At 44.0% G+C, this 20,031-nt stretch overlaps 1 protein-coding gene across 5 annotated transcripts in view; it reads left to right on the top strand.

The window, feature by feature from the left end:
* The first annotated feature begins 14,205 nt into the window (after nt 1-14,205).
* Nucleotides 14,206-20,031, top strand: part of KAT6B (lysine acetyltransferase 6B) — a 118,313-nt gene continuing 112,487 nt past the window's right edge. The window contains exon 1 of one of the 5 annotated variants that reach the window (XM_056352035.1): nt 14,206-14,319. The gene's annotated coding sequence lies outside the window, so the exon portion shown is untranslated. Of the gene's footprint in view, nt 14,320-14,812; nt 14,913-16,163; nt 16,453-20,031 lie in introns of those variants that run through there. The other 4 variants (XM_056352034.1, XM_056352033.1, XM_056352036.1 and 1 more) reach the window with 4 other exon arrangements.

The following is a 20,031-nucleotide window of genomic DNA, read 5'->3' as shown; positions in this document are numbered from 1 at the left end:
AGGCTATCAGTTTCTTGTGGAGGTTCTGCTTAAATTCCAGGGTGCGACATGCGCCTAAAGGACTTTCCCACTTCAGTATCTCTGTCAGAGCTGCTGTTTGAGCGGATGTGGCGAGCCTCTTGTTCAGACTCAGCAGCTGTTGCAAAAGGTACGTTTCCACTCCAACCAAACAAGACCCAGCCTGAATCTGGTTGGAGAAACAATCCTGGAGCCTTAGGATCTCCACCCCCTCCCCCAAATCTCTGGTGTAGATAGATTAGTGAGCACAAACAGGGTAGGAGCAGAATGAAATTATTCGTGTTACAACTCTCTTCTCAATTTACTTGGGGATTGCAATTTTGGTCTTAATCTTGTTCCTGCACTTTTTCCTGGTAATCCGCTTTGTTCTGTTCATTTACATTATTTTAATAGCCTATATATAAACCCATTCTAACATATCACTGCGCAAAAAGTATGTGTGCATATGCATGTATGGGCATGTGTCTATGGTTTTATATAGCTATCAAGTCATTTGGGTTTCAATATAAAAGTCATTGTCTTAGATTTTTAAATGTGGTGGCAGCTCTTCAGGGTCCTGGCCTAAAATTATTGTATTCATTTAGGGATAAGATTGTGTTGGACCTATGGAAGAATTTTAAGACACAACTGCAAAGTGCAACATAGATATAAGATACATTTTGGCTTCTTCTATCTGATTTAAAAACATATGATATGGAAAAAAATCTGAAATAAAAAAATCAGAAATCAGCAGTTGGTAGAGAAAAAAGTGGTGTTGTACAGAATGAAAATATGGGTAACTTTCAACAGCAAGGTGTATATCCAGGTATGAAGTGAAAGGGAACAGGAATGTTTGGCTGGACTTTAGGATGGTTCTAATAATGATTCTTCCAACAGACCATTCAAGTTCCTATGGCAAAAAATATTTGCCACTCCTTTTCCATGTGCAATTTTGTAAATCAAAAGGTGATGGATATTGCAAAAAGTCCTGAGAGTATATGGATGAGTTTTCCAGTGAGCATCCAGACTACTGGAAATGTCACAGGCCCTTTAATTTAGCCTTGCTAGCACCAACACAGCCCTTTCACGGAGTATTGCCTTCACTGGAACTGCTCACGTACTCAGATGTTTGCAGTGGCATTTTTGTGCATGGCAAACTCTTGCAGTATGGAAGGTTTTCTTTTCCCTGGCAGTGCAATATGCAAATACACTCCACTGATGCAAAACTGAGCCCACTTAGTGCAGCTTATCATACTGAAATAGCCTCATCAGTGCAAGCACCCAGCATCCTCTTACCCAGGCTGTAATAAGATCTCAATGACATATACAAGGGTTTGTAGGATCAGATTATTATTGGTGTAACATTAAAGTCCTGCTCTGTGTGGCAGGCAAATGTATAGCGCTTTTCATGGCGTTTTATAAAGAAAGCTTGAAAACACAGTGCATCTATATATCTAGGCATATCAGCATTAATGGCCCTGAGCAGCCCCACTGGGGGCCTCCTTACTAGCCCACCCCTGCCCAGGAGCCCCAGTTCAGCTCAGCCCTAGGCTTTGTAGCAGGAGCGCTGGTTTCTGTCTCAGCTGCAGCAACACCTGTGCCAGGCCATGGGCCCCCATTTATCCAGCCCACAGGCTAACTTCCCAGCTTGACCTTGACTCTGGCCCTGTCTCATCACCATGGACCTGCCTGCTCATCGCTATACCCAGTACAGATCCTGACTTGTGGATCAACTGCCTGGCTTGACCTCAGACCTGCCTCATCACCACAAAATTGCCCGGTGAGTTTGACTTCTGGTTAAACCTGGCCCTGATCTTGGGGTCTGCCCTGCCCTGCTCCCTCGCTGCTCGCCCTGGGATACCCCTTGGCTCCTGGGCCACAGGGGGAAACTGACCCTTCTTGCTCCCTGATGCTGTACTAACAACTCATTATGTGCATCCAGGAACAAGAGAATAAAATTAAGAGATGAGTTACAGACTCAAGAAAACTTGTTAATAATGGAATCAGTGACTCAGCACCCTTGCACCATTAGGATGTGCCACATGAAGGATTTTTCCTAGTGTGTCTCAGACCCTGCTTCAGCAGTATGAAATATAGATCATGAATTAATTAGAAACAATTCAGTTGCATGATCATAAAATTGTTTTTCTTTCCATGAATGGATGTAACTTATCTGTCTCTGTCACAAGTGCTCCAATTTGTCTCTGAATTGGACTCAGGACCTTTGGAGTTTCATTAGGGATTTTAAAATTATACATGTGGTTCCGAGAACCTCAGTCCTTTTTGGGTTTTAAATCTGTCTAGCAGCGGAAGATGATAATTCTGTTTTCTTAAATACAGCCATAAGGCTCCCCATGCACCAGAGAAGCCTTGTACCTAGAACAGGTGGCAGGCTACTTCTGCCCAGCATTGCAGCAAGGGACCAGGTAGAGCAGAAGCAGAACCATGGCCTGGAGGCACAAGCCCTGAGGAACCTGCCAGGCCCAGCTCTTTCTCAGTTTTCCTGATGCCCTTCAGTTCAGCACCACATCACACACAGCCTCCCTTTTCTCTGAACTTGCAGTGACTGCTGTGCTCCATCATGAGAGAAGATGAGTTTTGTCCCTGGCAGATGCTTGTCTGTCTTGGAAGTATATGTGCAGTTTGGAGTGTCAATTTTCTGGACTCGTGCTAAAGACACCTTTGTCAGGGGAATCTGGTATGTAGTGGGGCTCCTTGGTGTGTATGGGGGATGGTTTTATTTCTTCACGGCTCACTTTGTGGCCTGTCACATCCTTTGATCTAAAAAAAAAGCTAAACTGTACTAAGCCTCAACAGTTCATAAAGCTGTGTTCAAAAGCGTAAGATGCTGCTGAAATCCACTGTTGTTCAAATCCACATGGATCATGTAACGTCTAAAAGCTTCTTTCCCCACAACATGGAGGAGATGAATTTTAAAAACAAACAAACACACACCCCCGCAGCTCCCCCAAGGTCAACATGTAGTCATTCAACTCCAGCAGTCAGTCCTGTCTGTAAAGAACAGCGCACTTAATACTGCTAGCCTCATGATGGAGATCACAGTGGTGTCAGTTCTCAAATCTAAGAGAAATAAAGGTTCATGTTCCTGTCCCAAGAGAAGGCAATTGGTTTTGAAGGGCTGTCAATCTAGAAATTTCAAATACAAACATGTACATGTGCCAGCGAAGTCAGTCTTTGACCGTATGAATAACCTTTCTCCAGCCTGGATGGCGTAGCTGAATAGCGGTCTTTGGCACAACTGAATGTGCTGGTGTTTGTTTGAATCTTTCAGCTAAAAAGTATTTCCAAACAGAAGGCTAAGAATAAGATGCTGCAGGTTGCTTAATTGGGTACTGGTGAGGAATATGGCAATTGCTTACCCCAGATAACCATTTGCAGTAAACACTAATAAAGGAGAAGAACTGATTTAGGACTATAATTAGGGTTGCAATGGCTTAAAACCCAGTAGAGAAAGACTGAACATCAGGAATAAACACCTTGCTGCTTTCAGGTGGGTTTTCTGTGAAACGCTGGGGAGGTGTTGAGGAAAACTCCACCCGGGTCGCTTTAAGGTAGCTCACTGAGAAAAGTGCACAACTGAGTTACACATTTATTCTGGACTTTCATTTGCGGGTCATCTTTAAATCTAAAGAACGCATTTCAGGGAGCAAGCCCACTGAAAGAAGTTAAATTTGCCAGCTTTTCTTCATTTGGATCTACGTTCTCTGCTTTCTTTCTATGATCCTATACTTGGAGCATTTAAATAACTAAATCATCAACCCAGAACCATTAAGTCCTTTTCTCCTACCTTCTCTCAAAAAGAAGAAGAAAAAAAAAATCAGATAAATTGCAAAGAGAATTTTAACTAGGTAAAATCAAGGAAATTTCAAATTGAAGTAGGCCCTTCTGTTTAAACAGTGTTTAATGCTGTTACTGATTAGAATCACAGTAGTGCCTAGATGTCTTAGCTGAGATTAGGCAGGGGAGTAATGTCACTTTCTTTCTACTCTAGATTAAAAAAGACAGTCAAAGGAGGTATTACTGTCTCTCTATAACAGAAGATGAAACTCTTGGAGGTTAAGTGACTTACTGGTAGGAAGTCTGTAAGAAAGATGGGAAATGAAGCCGGAGCTTCTGAGTTGCAGTTTGGTGCTTCGTTCCCAACTCCTTCCCTCTGTCAGGGAGCTGTGTTCAGGCAGGGCTCCGAGGTTTGCTCTTACTTGACCAGTACATTGCTACCTATGCAAAGTGGGATCTACGGTGCTCGGACCAGATGGGCTTTGCAGCAGGAATTGGAGCCGGTTAACGTGGCAGCCTGTGGGTTAATTCTTTATGAAATGAGATTGTTGTTCATGTGTGTCGTGCAACTGCACTCAAGAGACCCAATTTTGATTGCTTGCGTTACCAGCTGGGAAGTCAGAAGTTTGTAATTTTAGAAGCAAAAGGAGAAATGTAATTTCCTGGACTATAGATGATTCTTTTTAAAGCAATTATCCAATATCTATAGAGTCAACATGTAAACTCCGTGATAATTCTTTTCTAAGAGGTTAATTGTTATAATAGGAAAAAAACCTCATATGCAGCAATTGAAATTGAGTGGGTCTGTCACTATATTCAGAAACCCCTTCCCAAGCTGAACATGTTCTTTCTAATAATCCCCAGCATTTATACAGACAGGAGCATTTCTGAACTCCAGCTCTGCTTCAACAAGAGACAGGTTAATGTTTTTCCTATTTAACAAACAAGAAAACTGCAGCAAAGTGCTTTCAGCAAGACTAGAAACAGCACCATGTATTTAAAACTCAAGAGATCCTGCTGCCCACTATTGTATTTAATCTCTTCAGCCATATTATTTTCCATTAGACTATTTGCTCTGATAGCTCTGGATAGCTGTGGGTCTGAAGCCAAGGAAAGATGTTTTTTTTAAAAAAAAAAAGGCAAGTGAAACCCTGAAAGAAACAAAGGACATGTAGGCTGAGTGGGCAAAGGGATGTGAACGAGAATGCTCTATTGGAAGTTCCTGGGTTTTAGGAATATGTTGTTAATGTGTATAATTTCTCTGTGAGGATGTCACTGCTATTTTACAAACATTAATGATTTATTTTTACAGATTCCCTCTGCAGAATGTAAATAAAAATAGCTTATTTACTGTCGTTCCTGAAATGGCTACGTGTAGGCACAGAAATTCAGGGCCTGATTTTCAGAAGAGATGACAAATTATGTATATATAAAAAAAGGTCAGGCTTACTTTTCCTAGATCTAATGAAGATGGAATTATTTTTCTTATATTCCTGAATGTTCTCAGTTTACAGATAACTATTCAACTATGTTTATGTTTTAATTTTTACCAAATTATGGTGTTGGATTAAAAAGTCAACATTTGCTAATAAAAACACTGAGTTTATTGTAAATGCTCATTCTTTGAGATGCTGCCTGCACTCATAAAGAGAATTTCTACCTCCACAAGTTTACAACGTAAATTGTATTTCAAATTCTACCACATCCAATTCTTAGCATAAGGAAAACCTGTAGTATAAGAGACAATTTGATGGTCTCTAAAAAAAAATGCCAGCGAGCCCCCAAATTAGAAATACATATTTCCAATATAAATAATTTCCAATTTGCTTATTCAGTTCAACTGCTAATTGAATGGTCTCCTATGTGTCTTGGCATTTGCAATGACAGCATTTGTGAGAAAGTTATTTTTATGATGTAATGTGGGAATTTATTACATATATTTGTAGATTCCTTTCCTGTTAGATAATTTGCTATGTGCTATCTTTTTGATTTTTTTTTTACGTACCCCTTGCTTCCCAGAAAGAGCACTGAGGCCACAGATGAGCTCTTTATTTAACTTTAAATTATTTTAATTTAGTCCAGAGTTCCCAAAGATTAATTATTTTGTGCACTCTGCTTCAGATTGCTTCATTTGCAGGAAATTAATGTTCAGCATTACTTGGAAGTGAAGGAAAATGAACAGATCATTTTTAAAAGTCTGTCATTAAAACCATATACTTTTTTTTTTTTTTTTTTTTATTCCTAATGACTGGGATTTTAAATGAGCCATACAAAATTAAGCCCAAACATGGAAACACTTAAGCTATGATAGTGAGCTCATCAGTCAGTAGAAACCTTTCACTGGTTTTAAAGGATTTGGGATTATTCCCTGAAGCAGGTGTATAACTTCATAAATGCACGCATGAGTATCCCCACTGAAAACTTCAAGGCTATTCAGTTGCAGTCACACACATCTTGTTCAGACCACAGCAAAGGTGAGTGAGGATTGATTGAGGTTCTTGGTACTACCCACCTCCTCTCCCCAGACTGTCTGTTCAGGCATAATTACATCTGTAATCACTCCCTAACCCGATACAGTTTAGCTTATACACTTTTAATGGCAGGTCATTTCTAGGGTGTCTGAAAGTTCTTTGCACCTTCTGTGGGGCTGCTTGCCTGTAAACAAGTGACAATCCAGGGGATGACTCATGGATGCGAGTTAAGCACCCAGCTCCTGTGGAAAAACAATATGAGTTGATTAACTCCCAGCTGAGCTTTTGAAAATATCCAACTTTGCTCTTAGGCCACCTTTCAGCTGAAAATAATGCATAAAGAATGCTACTGGTTGCAGTGGAGCAGAATATTCACCTTAGCTCAGGCGACATGATATCTCACTTACCAGCAATAAGCTGTGTTAAAAAGATTGGGGTGGGGGTGGGGGGGGCGGGTGGAAAGGAAATCTGGCAGCCCAGAATTAACAGAGTGGGTGAAATACTGTGAGGAGCAAGAGAGACAGCGGTGGATGTTATGGAAAGACACAGGGTCTGATTATCCAGGCGTTGAGAGGAATGGGGGGGGGGGGGGGGGGGGGGGAAGAGGGGATGTTCTGCAGCTTAATTAATGGAAAGAGGCTTGTGCATCTGACAGCAGCCCCTCTGCAAGGTGAATTCTTTCATAAAGAGCCTCATTCATGAGTTGCCAAGACAATCCACAACCTATTCTTGAATTCACAAAAATTAAAGAAAAACAACTGACTGGCTAGTTTAGCGACTTGCAGGATGCAGCTGGTGCTACTGTTTTCACAAAATAAAGGCCTTTTCCCTTCCACCTCCTAGCCATTCCAGTCTTCCTCCCCACCCCCAGCTATTTTTGTATCCTGCCTGCACCAGTGAGGGAGTGTGACAACTCCTGACTTAGCTGGCACTGTGGGATATCGAATAACAAAGGGGAATAATATCAGGATAACAGGGGGGTTCTGGCCGGTGCTAGGAAACAATTCTGACAATCTCACTGCTTGCCCAGGTCCTGCCATCAGCTGAGAGGTAGAACTTCCCTCCTTTTTTTTTTTTCTTTTTTTTTCTTTTTTTCTCTCTCTCTTTTTTTTTTTTTTTTTTTTTTTTTTTTTAATGAAATAAACCAAGGGCTTCGTTATGCTGGATATGCAACTCCTTCCCTGGCATCTTGATAAATCACCAACTACCTATCCCATGTATCACTGAGGAGACAGTTTGTGTAGTTCAATGTGTATGAAGAAGATACTTCATGTTTCCAGCACTGATACATTATTACCTCGGCTCTTCCTAGCTACTACTTCACATCTCATATTACCTGACACAAAAAACCAAGTCTCTCCTGCCCCCCAACTCCCTTTCTGCTCAGATTTTCCTCCCTAAAGGATATTTAATACAAAATCCTACTGTGCATGATAATAATCTAACAACCAGAGTTAGTCAGGTCGGGAGCCCTAATACAAGCAAACCGCTAGCTATGTTTAAAGCAGTGTTTGAGCAAATCTAAAGGTTTCTGAAAGGGTATTTGAAAATTATGTGGTATATTGCCACCTGACTCTGACAGGCCTCCTAGCCTAGCTAACAGAGGTAGAGTTGCTCTAGCACCAACAGCTATGAGAAGTGACTGAAATAAATTGTTTGTGCAGCCAGAGCTTTATTTAGCAAGGGAACCTCTCAACTAATGCCGCCAACAAAGAAAGTAAAGAAAACATCATACAGGCCTAGCTGAAACCCAGCTGGAGCTAGCAGTTTGGTCCTTGAGACCAGCCCAACTCCTCTTGGTTCGAGCTGCAGAAGGAGAAGTCTGAGTGGAGGTTGCTCCACTTCCAAACTATTACAGACCAGCCCTAAGGTTCTCCTAAGCCTGGGCTCAGCAAATTCAGAGCTGCTTTGTCACATGGGCTATTTCCCAAACTCCATTCTTTATGAGAAGGTGGGTTGTGCCAGGAGATGCTGAGCAGAAGTTGAAAGGGGAAGGTGCTCCAACCAGCTCTGCAGAAGGTGAGGGGTTTCACTGTCTGTTGAATCTGAAATGAGGTGGGTGTGCTTTTTGATCATATTTCTTATAGCTCTGGCTGCTTGTCTAGTGCTGTCGCACATCAAGGGTTGGGCAGCATCAGAATAGTCTCCAAATGATGTGGCTGGTGTAACTGCATCTCCAGTTATTTCAATTTCTTCAGCTTATTAATAAGGTTTTAAAAAATGTAGTGGAAACTGGATGAGAACGGGATTAACAAAAATATGGTCAAGCTCTTTCCCTCCCCCTTTCTCTCCATGTTTCTTGGCAATGTTTGACCAATAAAAGACTGCCAACAACTTCAAGTCTGGAAATTTTCCCCCAGCTAAAACTGAACTAGAATGTAGTACACCCACCTCACAGTTGGAAGTTGTGCGAATTTGTTCAGTTACATTAAGGACTGTCAGGATCCTTTGGAGGCTCAAAGTAACCTTATTTAGCAAAACTGCCTTTGCAGTCTCTTTTATTGGCTTCTAAGTAATCAGGATGGCCCCTTTTTTCATCTGAAGGGCTCAGCAAGTGTGATGCCAGGCTTATTGGAGAGGTTTTCCCCCCCTCTCCTTCTTGTCCAGTTGGATCTGGAGAAGTTATAAAAGTAACTATTCATCAAAACAGAGGGTGAGAGAGTATTCCAGCAGTTTGGAGAGCACAGAAAGCTGTTGGAAACTGTGAAAGGGATTTTGTGTGCGCTCTAAAAAGAATCCCCCCTCTCATGAAGTGACAACCCAATATCCCCAAAGGGAACAGCGGGAGGGAAACCTAAACCTGTCGACAAAGTCAAACGATAATGATTGGAGAGTTAATTACTTTAAAGCTCACAAAGACAAGCTGAGGTGTTAAAATGGCTCCTGCAAACACCAGCATCCTCCCCTTTCACCTAACCTAACTAATGGCAGCAGGACAGTAGCAAGAAGGACCTGAGCAGCCCCTGATTATGGCAGCTTTAACTAGCTTTGAGCAAACTGATTTTTACTCATTTTCAATTCCATCCTTCATCTCATCAGCTGCCCTCAGCAAGTATTACCATAAATGTGTATAAAAACATGAAGCTGCATCAGGTTCAGTGATGCTGGTTGATATAGAGTCCTGCAATATCCCGGGCCTTCCTCTTGGGATCAGCCTAGAAAACACTACTCGTGCACACAGCAGCAAAATGCTTCCTGTCATATCAGTGGCGTTTTACATGGCAAAAGGAGAAATTTAAATCCAGTACAGCTATAACTAACAATTTACTGTGGAGCCTAGGCGCTAATCCTTTTTTCTCCAGCAAATTAGTTTTGAGTCACACTTTATTTAAGATTCCATTTGTGAGGTTTAACACAAGATTAGCAGGTGTTTCTATGTAAAATGTATAAAGTTTAAATATATCGGTAGCATTATTCAGAGGATGATGAGCTATTGTTATCAAAAACCCTATTGACCCATTGGACTCATGGCAATTGATTACCATTTATTAAAGCATCTATTAATCACTTACTAATCCTTTCTCTTGGGTGTACAAATAGAACCTCTGTACGCAGTATTGGGAGATACTGTGTATATGAAAGACACCATCTTATAGGATACTATCACGTTGTAAAAGACACCTGGGTTTTTCTGCTTTACCTTTAGCCTTTTCCTTTGCACTCCTAAATTCTATTCAGCCTGTTGCTGTCTTTAACAGGTATAATAGTTAATGCAGGAAAAAGATATGCTCCTGCTAAGGTTTCAAATGTGCGTTAGCAGGCCACTAGTTTCTTCTCCATGATTAGCACTGCTACTCTATCAGCGGATCTCCCGTGGCTAGAGCAGGGCCTTTGGAACTCAGGTGGCCAGATTCTTCCTTGAGCTGGCATGCTCTTCTAAGTGCTTTGCTCTATGCTCTGTATCTCTGGTTGGAGAACAGAAAAAATAATATCCATTCACCTAACAGAGCTCTTATAGGAACTAATTAATTAAGGATTGTAAAGTGCTTTGATATAGCAGTGCGGTATATTTGCCAGAGTAGAATGGAACATGTGGGATTTATTATAAAAAGTCACTGTCCTCCATCCCTGTGGGATGACAGCTGATCTACCACAAAACATTTATTTCCAAATTACAGTATTATGCCAATTACAACTCCTGATTTGAGGCTGTTACAGCGCTTGCTTTATAATCTGTTCACTTCAGGAATTTAAAAGCCCCCAAATCAGTAAGGTGGCAGCAGGAGACCTATTTTATACTATTGCGCAATTTTATTGAATGTAATAGATGCGACAGCAAATGATCAGAAAATATGCCCACAGGTTATTCACTTTGTGTGTTTCTGTGTGTGTATAAAGATATGCATGTATATATTAATATAATCTATATTTGTATTTATTAATAGTGCTTAAATTGGCAGTGATGCCTCTGTTTGTGTGCAGCAGTGCACACATACGTAAACCAAGAAAGATTCCATTTGTATTCAGAGGGGTAGACTTAGTTACACAGATTAATCTTTCAGATTAAATAACAATACAAAAGCAAAACAAAACAAGGAAAAAAGGAAAAGGCTCTTTTATGCAGAAGGAAAATGAGGTTGAAGGTTAGGGTTATGGGAAGCTGCTGAACCCACGGCAGGTGAGCTAAGCAGAGGAGGTGGTGTTGGTAAAGGATATATGCGTTCAGCTCATCAGCAGGGATGTGCTCGGGACAGCACCAGAGGCTGGGAAGAAATGCGCTGCACTCTTAGGATAACGCTTCTCCCCAGGGTCACTTCTTTCAACAGCCTATGCCAGGGGAGGCAATTTCCAGGTGACGGTAGCCACATACATGTGGTTATGTATGGTAATAATAGAAGGAATACCCTGGCTTTGTTGAAGCCATAGGAAATTTTGGCAGACTTTAACGGGGGTCAAGACTTCACCCTCTAGCAGCTCCAAAGATAAATAGGGATCTGTCACCATACCAACATGGACAACTACATAATTGTTTCTAAATATGTAACAGCCTCACTACTTCCAACGGAACTGCACCAGCGATTAAAGCCCTCACAGGGAAATTCTTATTCTTATGTGTGGCAGTAATTTCATGCACAAGAATTTTCTCACTGATTTCAAATGAGTGTTCAAACTCCAATTTAGCATTCTTTTTTGTATACTGCTGAATTTGGGCTGCATATGGCTGGGCTTCATTTAAGCAGTAGTCTCCAGCTCGTCTTACACCACTGCTATACATGTAGCAGTTTTAAGATTTTGATTTTTGAGAACTGAATTTAATTCAGACCATGCTCAGTCCTTAACTTCTTGCTTTCTCTCACTTGTGGTCCAGAAATAGCAACCATACATGCAATTTTAGAATAAACCTAAGGACTTCTGGAGAGAAGGATATCATTACTACATACACTACAACATATATGTGCAACCGAATATATTTTTTCACAGGGGGAAAAAAGTCCTTTAAAGATGGTATTTAAACTATAATTAAAGCAAGGAAATTAATGGAACAGAGCGATCTGGTCCATAGTACTTCTAAGAGCAGATGAGAGAAAGTAGGTTCGATTTTAGACACTTTTTTTTTTAAATATCAGGCACATCTTTTTAGCAGGTGGAATGGGTCTATTCAACGTGTGGGTGACGAGGCACCTGTTACTGCTCAGGGGCAATTTAACTATTGTACTTCACCAGGCTTGTAGTGGTTATGGCAGAGTAAACCCCCCAAAGTCTGACAGTAGAAGAACATGCTAAAGTGTGAATTTTACTGCTTAACACTAACTTCCTTGATGGGCTTATAACTTTTCCATGGATGTTTTTAATGTAGCTGTTTGGCTTTTTTCATATGATAAACCAGAAACATTTCTTATCTAGATCACAAACCAAAATGCACGCAACATGTTAGACATTCTCAATTAGATCCAAAGTGTTTCAGGTACTTATGGCTTGTCTGGGTAACATGCGCTGTCTCAAATTGAACCGCCCTAAATTCATGATGCAATTCTTTTGAAGTCATTATTTTGGGAAATAATGTAATTGACAGTGGTAGTGGATCTAAGTTCGCTGGAGGATGATTCATGTATAAAGAGGTTCATGTGCTTAACTTCACAGTTTACATAGTGTTAAGTAGACCTGTAAATGTCAAGATCCATAGGAATCTCTCTTCAAACAAAAAGTTCTTGAATATGTTAAAAACTGGAACGCAACACCCAATGACGTACTGTCTTGTAAAATTTATTTTTAGGAAAAGAATTAAATTAAGAAGAAGGAATGAAAGTATTCAGACCAGAGGCTTTTATGGTTTTTCTCTGTGCTATTACTTATGTCTTCAGCACACTCGTAATTTCAAAATGGCCAAACCGACTGCGAGTTTTCTCCAGTGTTTTTTTTTTTTTTCCTGAACTGGGATGTGGCCATGCCAAGTTTCAGTTTCAAGAGATTATTTTTCTGTTTTTACCCCAACCAAGTTGGAAATTTCCGGGAAAGAGGAAAAGAAAAAGTTTATAATGGAAATGTTGACACAGCTTTTGGAATAGTGTTGCAAATGTGATGCTCTGGTCCAAATTGTGCTGTAATGATTTATATTGTTTCCAATAATTTAAAAAATATTTTCAATCACAGCCAAGTCCTGAATAATGCATGAACCCTGAAGGATTCTCCAACAAATATTAGGTCACTACACATTTCAATTTCTCACTCTATGATTAAAAGGCTGCATCTGGCAGCTAAGACTAAAGCCTCAGTCAACAGGTATGGTATGGTAGAGACATGCTGGAATATTATTTTCACCCAGTAGCTTTTGGTAAGTAGGTCATTCAATTTTACAGTACTCTGAAACATCACCAAAGAGCTTCCTTATACAGTATCTCCAGCAACTGACTCTGAAAAAGTTGCACTAAACCTTAACGCTTAGTATTTTATTAAAGAAACTTTGTTCACTTGCTGGTCTGTATGCAGTACATGATCTGGAAAAGACCTTCTTAATTTATTGTAGAAGGTCATTTTCCACCCACTCTAAAAGGAGAATATTACTTTTTTTTTTTCTTTTAATTTTATCTTTTCTTCTTTGGGACCAGATATTTTTTGAAAACTCTGCAGACAGGCACCTAACAGCAACACGTCCCCCACAAGACATGGAAAAGGGAATGCCTCGGAGACCTCTGAGGTGGGTCATGGTTTGGGGAGACGGGGGTGCTTAGCTAGTGATTGCTTGAGTAGATGCTTAGGTAGGTAATTACCTTTCCCTCCCTTGTGTGGTACCCTCTGGTATATACCCTATGGCATTTTGGCACGCCATGCGTTGATGAGAAGTGGCATTTGCTAGCCACAGCTGAGAAAACCCAAAACTTTGACATGGCAAGCGGCCTTCGGCAGCATGGCAAAAACGCTTAAACAAACTTTAAGTCCCTGCATGTTATCACCTTGTCCTTTAAAATATATCCCTCACAACGTCTTGTTACATTTACAGCAAACTCAACGGGAAGACATCTGTAATTTGTTCACCCTCCTCCTTTCATCCCTCAGACTAATTATGGTTGCCTCAGACACAGCCCTCTTCCTCGGGACCGAGGAACTACGGCTCCAAGCCCTTCAGGAAGGATTTCCCAGAGCCTGCCTGCGGTGGTTCTTCCATCGAAACGTTTTAAATGGCCCCACATGAGAGGAAAAGCCCAAGCCAGCCCCCCGGGGCCGGCGGGAGGCCCCCCGGGCGCGGCGGTGACCACTTCCCCTCAGGCCGCCTTCCCGCCCAACGCGCCCCGCAACGGCCACCCGCGCGCCCCGTCCCTCAGCCCCACGCCGCCGCCAAGGGGACGCGCCTCCCCCAAACTTTATTGCCTTTTTTTTTTTCTTCACCCCTTTCTTTCCCTCTTTTTTTTTTTTTTTTTTTTTTTTTTTTAAGGGAAAAAGGTGGGGGGAGCTCAATTTCCCACTTGCCAACAGCAGATAAAAAAAGTGGGGAGGGACCTCTTCTGTCACAGCCTATGTAGATTAACCTTTCAATTAGCTGTTATCAGGTCCTGTGTCTTAGCACCAGTCCTCGCAATCTGCGTCCGCTCTGCATCGCGAAGGCTGGAGGTCTGGGGTGGGTTTTCTGTTTTAATTTCTAAATTAATGATAATTGTTCGTGTGGCTCCCCTCCCCCGCCTCTCCCCCGCCGCGAGCTGAACGCTTGTGTCTGATCTGCCCGTCCACCTTTTAGTATTTTGGAGTGAGAAGAGGAGCCGCGCGGAGCAGGAGGAGGAGGAAGGGAGACAAGGTATTCTCTCTGTATTCATCTTCCACCCCCCCCCTTCTCTTCTCCCCCCCCCCCCCCCCCCCCCCCCCTTGCGAAGGGGCTTGGAGAAGGTAACTGGTGCAATCAATCCGCTGGCTGGGGATTCCCTCCACCCCCTCCCCGGCTCGTCTGGCTCTCCTGGCTGGGGCTCTTCAGTGTGTATGTGTTTGGGGAAGGGGGTGGGGGGAGGCTGTGTTGTTGTGTTCCTGGCTCTGCTTGCAGCCAGGAGAGAGAGCGAGAGAGCGAGCGAGAGACAGAGAAGGAGAGAGAGAGAGAGAGAGAGAGAGGAGCCGCGATCGCGTTTCAGGGGCAGCACATTCCGCAGGAACCGCTGCTGCAGAAACACACACAGGCAGAGAAAGGAGGTCATTGCAAGCAAAGGGGGGAAACCTGCATCGGAGGTTAGATTCCCAGGAGTTTATGTGGGGGGGTTATAGGGAGCATGCGATGGGTTTTGTTTTGCGTCGGGTGACAGGCTGCAATTTGCCATAATAACCCCGTTTCCCTCCCCTCTCTCAGCGCAGGGGGCTTGTCACTAGGCTGGGTACTTTTTTTTTTTTTCTCTCCCTTTTGCATTGGAGGCTGATGCACGTGTTTGCAGACACTTGCGCTTGGTAAATGCATTGCAATGCTGTGCGTTTTGCAGGGGAGGGGGAGCAGCAGCAGGAGGTGATGGCTGGGCTGGATGGGGTGGGGAGAGGGGGGAATGGAGCGGCGGAGGGAGGGAGGCAGGGGATGGCTGAGGTTTTTGTGTTGCATGCTCCCACCCTTGTCTTTTCTTTGAGGCGGCAATTGTTCCTTCGCAGACGGGCTGACAGAGAAGTCCCTGGGCTTCGCATGGCGAAACTTGCGGGGACCTGCATGTGGCTGTTAGAGCCGGGAGTCATTGTCGCTGTCCCCGTTCCCACCCCCTCCTTCCCTCCCTCCTTCCCAGCGCGGTGTGGGGGGTGCGTGTGCGCGATAAGCGGCTGCCAGTGCCAGGCACCTTGGGAGGGTTACGCTGGGAGCACGCTGTTCCATCTCGCCCGCCCGGCCGAGCGGCAGGATCGGAGGCACGCGCGTGACGCGCAGGATTTAAAGGTTGCTTGTTAGTGTGTGTCGCGGGCCCGCCCGCCCTGCCGGGCCGGCTCGGGCGGCCGCCGCCGGTAGCTCTCGCTAGCGATCACCCTCTCGAACAAACTTCAGGAGCGGGTGGGGCGGCGGCGGGTGGGGGAGGGTAGCGAGGCCGGAGGGGGGGAGCCGGGGGGGGGGGGGTGGGACACCCTGACGGACGGCAGTGGTAGCCAACGGGAGGGCGGCCTTGCGCGAACGCTCGCCTCCACTTATGGCGGGTGACCAATGGCGAGCGTCGGAGGCCCAGCAATGAGGCGGGCCGGGCTGTGGCGGGTGGGTGGGCGGGCCGGGCGGGTTGTGTGGCGGCGGAGGCTGCCAATGGCAGCCGGCGGCACCGCCCGTTTTCGCGGGCAGGCGGAGTTGAGCGTGGAGGGAAGGGGCGTGCCTCGTGATTGACTCACCCTGCCTTCCAATGGGAGCCCCGGGCCGGTTGCTGGGCGGAACAAGGCTGGTATGGGCGGATGACGGACGCGGGCCCGCGGCCTGTGAGCGCGGAGCGGCGTGTGCAGGGCGGCCCAATGGCGGGCGCCGGTGGGCGGGGCGCGAGGGTAGGTAAGATTTTAATGAGACTCCATTGGGCTGTAATCAGTGTCATGTCGGATTCACGTTAAGTACAACAGGGCGAAACAAAATGGCGGCGTAGGTGAGGCAAGCCGAGCCGCGGCGGTAGGGGGAGTCGCGGCGGCCGCCGGCAGCGGGGCAGAGCGGCAGTGAGGGCAGCCGCCTCGGCGCAGCCCGGCAGCGGGAGCAGGGGAAGAGCCGGCAGCAGGGGGAGCCGCTGCGGCGCCTCGAGGAGGCTCCTCCCCCCGCGGCCCCGGTCCCGCGGAGGTGAGTGGTACCGGGGAGGGGGGGGGGGGCGGGCGGCTCGCAGCCTGCCTCCCGCCGGCACGGCGAGGGGGACCGGGGGGACCGGCGGGGGCGCTGCCCCTGGCACCGCCCGCCTGCCATCCCCGTGCGGTGGGTGCAGGTGCACGCCGTCCTGCGGGGTCGCCGTGCCCCGGGGAGCGGAGCCTGTGGGCTTGGGGGTTTTGCATTGGGAATGAGAAACCCCAGAATAAGGCTTGGGGTGTTCAGAAGGCAGCCCTGGCTCGGCCCTGTCAGATACAACAATGCCTTGGCGCTGGGCGCTAGGCGTGTTGCGAATCGCCGTGGCTTGGGTATACTGCAAAAATTTTTAAGCAAGTTGGGGGGGGGGGATATTCAAGCCTCTCAAGCCACGTTTTGGAAGCGATGTTCGTATCGTGTTTTCTTCACCCAGACCTCACCTTTTGCATTCTGTCACTGAGCGTTGAAATTAACCCACTCTGCAAAAAGCAAACAGATACCTCTTCTGCTGTAAATCACTTTCTCAAGAAGAAATGTTTTCAGTGGAACCCTCTTCCCAGGTTAAGTGCTGGCAGCGAATATTACCTTCCCATGCTCCTTTTTGTTCTCCAGTACCGTATTTTAAAGTGCTCAGAACTTCCAGGGAAGAGGGTGGGAAGGGTGAATTTGGGTGATTTTGCTGGTGTCACGTTGTGTTGATGCTGTTTCCTCTGGTGGTGCTTGCTGCTGTCATGTTGTGAACTGCTTTTTAGCCTATGATCTTAAAACTAGCTTGCGGGGTATCACAGAGCGCGTGCGCATCGTTGGTTGGATTTGCGTGTACTGCTCTTACTCCCCACATCCCCAAGTCTTTTGCTGAAGTTACTGTGTCTCCTCATCTGTCTGTTTAAAGAGTGTGCAAGTGTCATTGCTCTATCTTGTTCCAGTTGAAAACTGGATGTTGTATAAAGGCTAATACAATAGCTGGCTTCATGATATGAGTAATTTTAGGAGTGTCGTGTGCTGGAAGTCCTTGCCAGGATCTGCTTTCTCTCTTTTCTCTTTGTAGGTGTGCGTATTTTGCGATGGGGAAACAAATTATCTTGCCTCTTTCGCATCATTAATTGAGATGGGGGTGGAATACAGAGTTGATTAGCTGAGGAACTCGAAGTAATGCTTGGAGGAAAGAAAAATGGCAAAAAGCTTACTGAAAGCAATGGCAGGCTTCTTCCTCCTCCCCTGCTGCAATCCTTACCTGACCCTGATGCTGCAGCAGAGAGCTGGCCTGCTGCTGCTGCTTCTGAGTGTGTGCAGAGCAGGTAGGAGGGAGCAGAATGAGATTGTGCTTTACAGGTCACCAGCAGGTTGCACGGGTTGCTGTCTTTCTGCCCCCCCACCCCCCCCACCCCCCTTTTATTTTTTTGGTAGTGGTTGTAACCTCAGGTTGAGGTTTTAAAAGTTTAACTGTGTTTAAGATGGCCAAAGCAATTTTTTCATTAATTTCTCAAAAAAAAAAAAGACTAGATTGTATTTTTTGAAATGCTTTTGGATACTTGTTTTTATAAACTTGTAATCACTTAGTTTTGTTTCTTGGGGGGAGGGGAAGAGTAGGTGATTATTTTTGTGTGTGTGTGTGTCTTTCTGACTACACAGCTTGTTTTCACAGTCTGGATCACTTGGAAATAATTCCAGATACTAGTTCAGTCTAAAAAAGACCTTATTACAGGATTATAGGATTACTGATGACACCTAAGATTGACATGTTCAGTCAGTGCATTCTTTAATTAGAATCAGCTGTACAATAGGTGCATGCTTTATAGAGGACATATTTGCATTCATTCTAAATCCCAAGCTTCAATTTTGCAACTTCTTTGTATTTATCTGATAATTTATGACTTAGGTAAAGGGACAAGCCTTGACTAGAGATGGCTTTTCACATTTTAAAGGTAGTGTATGGTACTTAACCCTCTAAATGCCTATGTTATGCAGCTCTTCAGTAGCAAACTTGTTAAAAGGTTTGGTTAGTGATACAGTGCAATCAAACTTTCTCAGATGTTCTTACTTTCAAAATAAGATACTGTAGAGTGTAGAAGCTGAAATGTGACATAGAAGCTTAATGACTGTTGTCATAAAATTTGGAAGTGGTCCTGTGCACTTAACAGTCTGGAAAATCTACTCTGTGATTGGAAGGGTACTGTTGAGGGTTGGATTAAAAGTTATTTAATTACAAGGGATGAAAATTAATAAATAGGTATGAGTGCCTGCTACTAATTTATAATACCTCTTAAAAATTGCTATTTCTTCAAAAACTGTTTGGGCAAGCAGCATACTGCTTATACTAAAGGATGTATGACCACCTTTTTCTGGTTTTGGTGAAATTAAGTTCTAAACTTAGAAACCTGAATGTCATTCTGAACTTCCATGTGTCCTCTTGTGTTGAATCTGGAAAGTTTGTTTGTAAAGCAGTTTGTTTTGTCTTTGTCCAGTCACTTAGCATGTATATGCATATATTTGTGTATTGCCAATCATGAATCAATCTGCCCTCACTTGTTTTATGAAAGGCCTGGATCAGTTATATTGCTGCCAAAGACGTTTGTTATTAAGAGGTTGTTCTGAATCTTGCATATGGTAGACCTTGTAGACCTTGTCACAGTGGTTGTGGAGGTCGGGGGTGCTACGCTTCAAGTACCTAGGCAATCAGAGTGGCAGAATAACAAGAGATTGTAGCTTGTGGTAAAACAACTGAAATTGGATCAGATGAACCTTCTGTGGTTTCCTAAAGCAGAAGGAACGTAAGATTCTGTTGGAAGCAGTGAATTTAAGGTGTCTTGATTTTCCTTTTGAAATATCCTGTCCTGTGTGTTGGAAACTGTGCTTCTGCTGATACTCTCAGCTTGTGTTGATTTAGTAGGCGCAAGTATGCAGGAGGCTGTATTACACGCAGGGAGTTTTAAGTAAATAAGTAAAAATGTAGTTCTGAATGTATATTGCTGTAAAATTCCTGTACCCCAAGCAGCAGACGCTACATGAAAATACAGGTTTATGCTCACCTTTTGCCACAGTCAGTGGCCAATAAAAATTCCTGCAACCCACAAGTTATATAGCATTTACACAGAAATGTTCATCAGTGTTCAGGTGCTTGGAACAGACCCTGCACTGTGTGTTCTGGAATTTCATGGTAGTGATGTGGTTGCTTGTATGAAATTTAATACAACAGTACTGCAGTAGGTTTAAAAATGAGGTGAGTATGTCTGACTCAGCAAATGTTCAGCATTTAGTTAAGTACTGACTATCTTCATGAAGACTCATAGCAGAATGGCCTGACTAAGTAACTTTTAAAGTAGCTTTCTAGGAATCTGGGTCTTTATATGTAGCTGCAGAGATCTTCCAAATTCATAGGGAGAGTGTATAAAATAGTCTCAAGGTGAGTGAACCTCAACTATATATAGACTTCTCCTTTTTGTTCTATCATGTTTTCAGCGTCAAGAGTTGTGAGAGGATTTGTGGGATTCATCATACCATGGAAACTTTTTTTTCTTCCCTATACTTGTCTGCATTTTGCAGCTACAGTGTTATTTTGGAATTATCTGAAAACAGTGAATA

This window comes from Falco biarmicus, chromosome 9 (genome assembly GCF_023638135.1).
Source record: "Falco biarmicus isolate bFalBia1 chromosome 9, bFalBia1.pri, whole genome shotgun sequence".
NCBI lineage: Eukaryota > Metazoa > Chordata > Aves > Falconiformes > Falconidae > Falco > Falco biarmicus.
The sequence above is the reverse complement of the archived record's forward strand: the minus strand, read 5'-3'. Positions and strand labels throughout refer to the sequence as shown.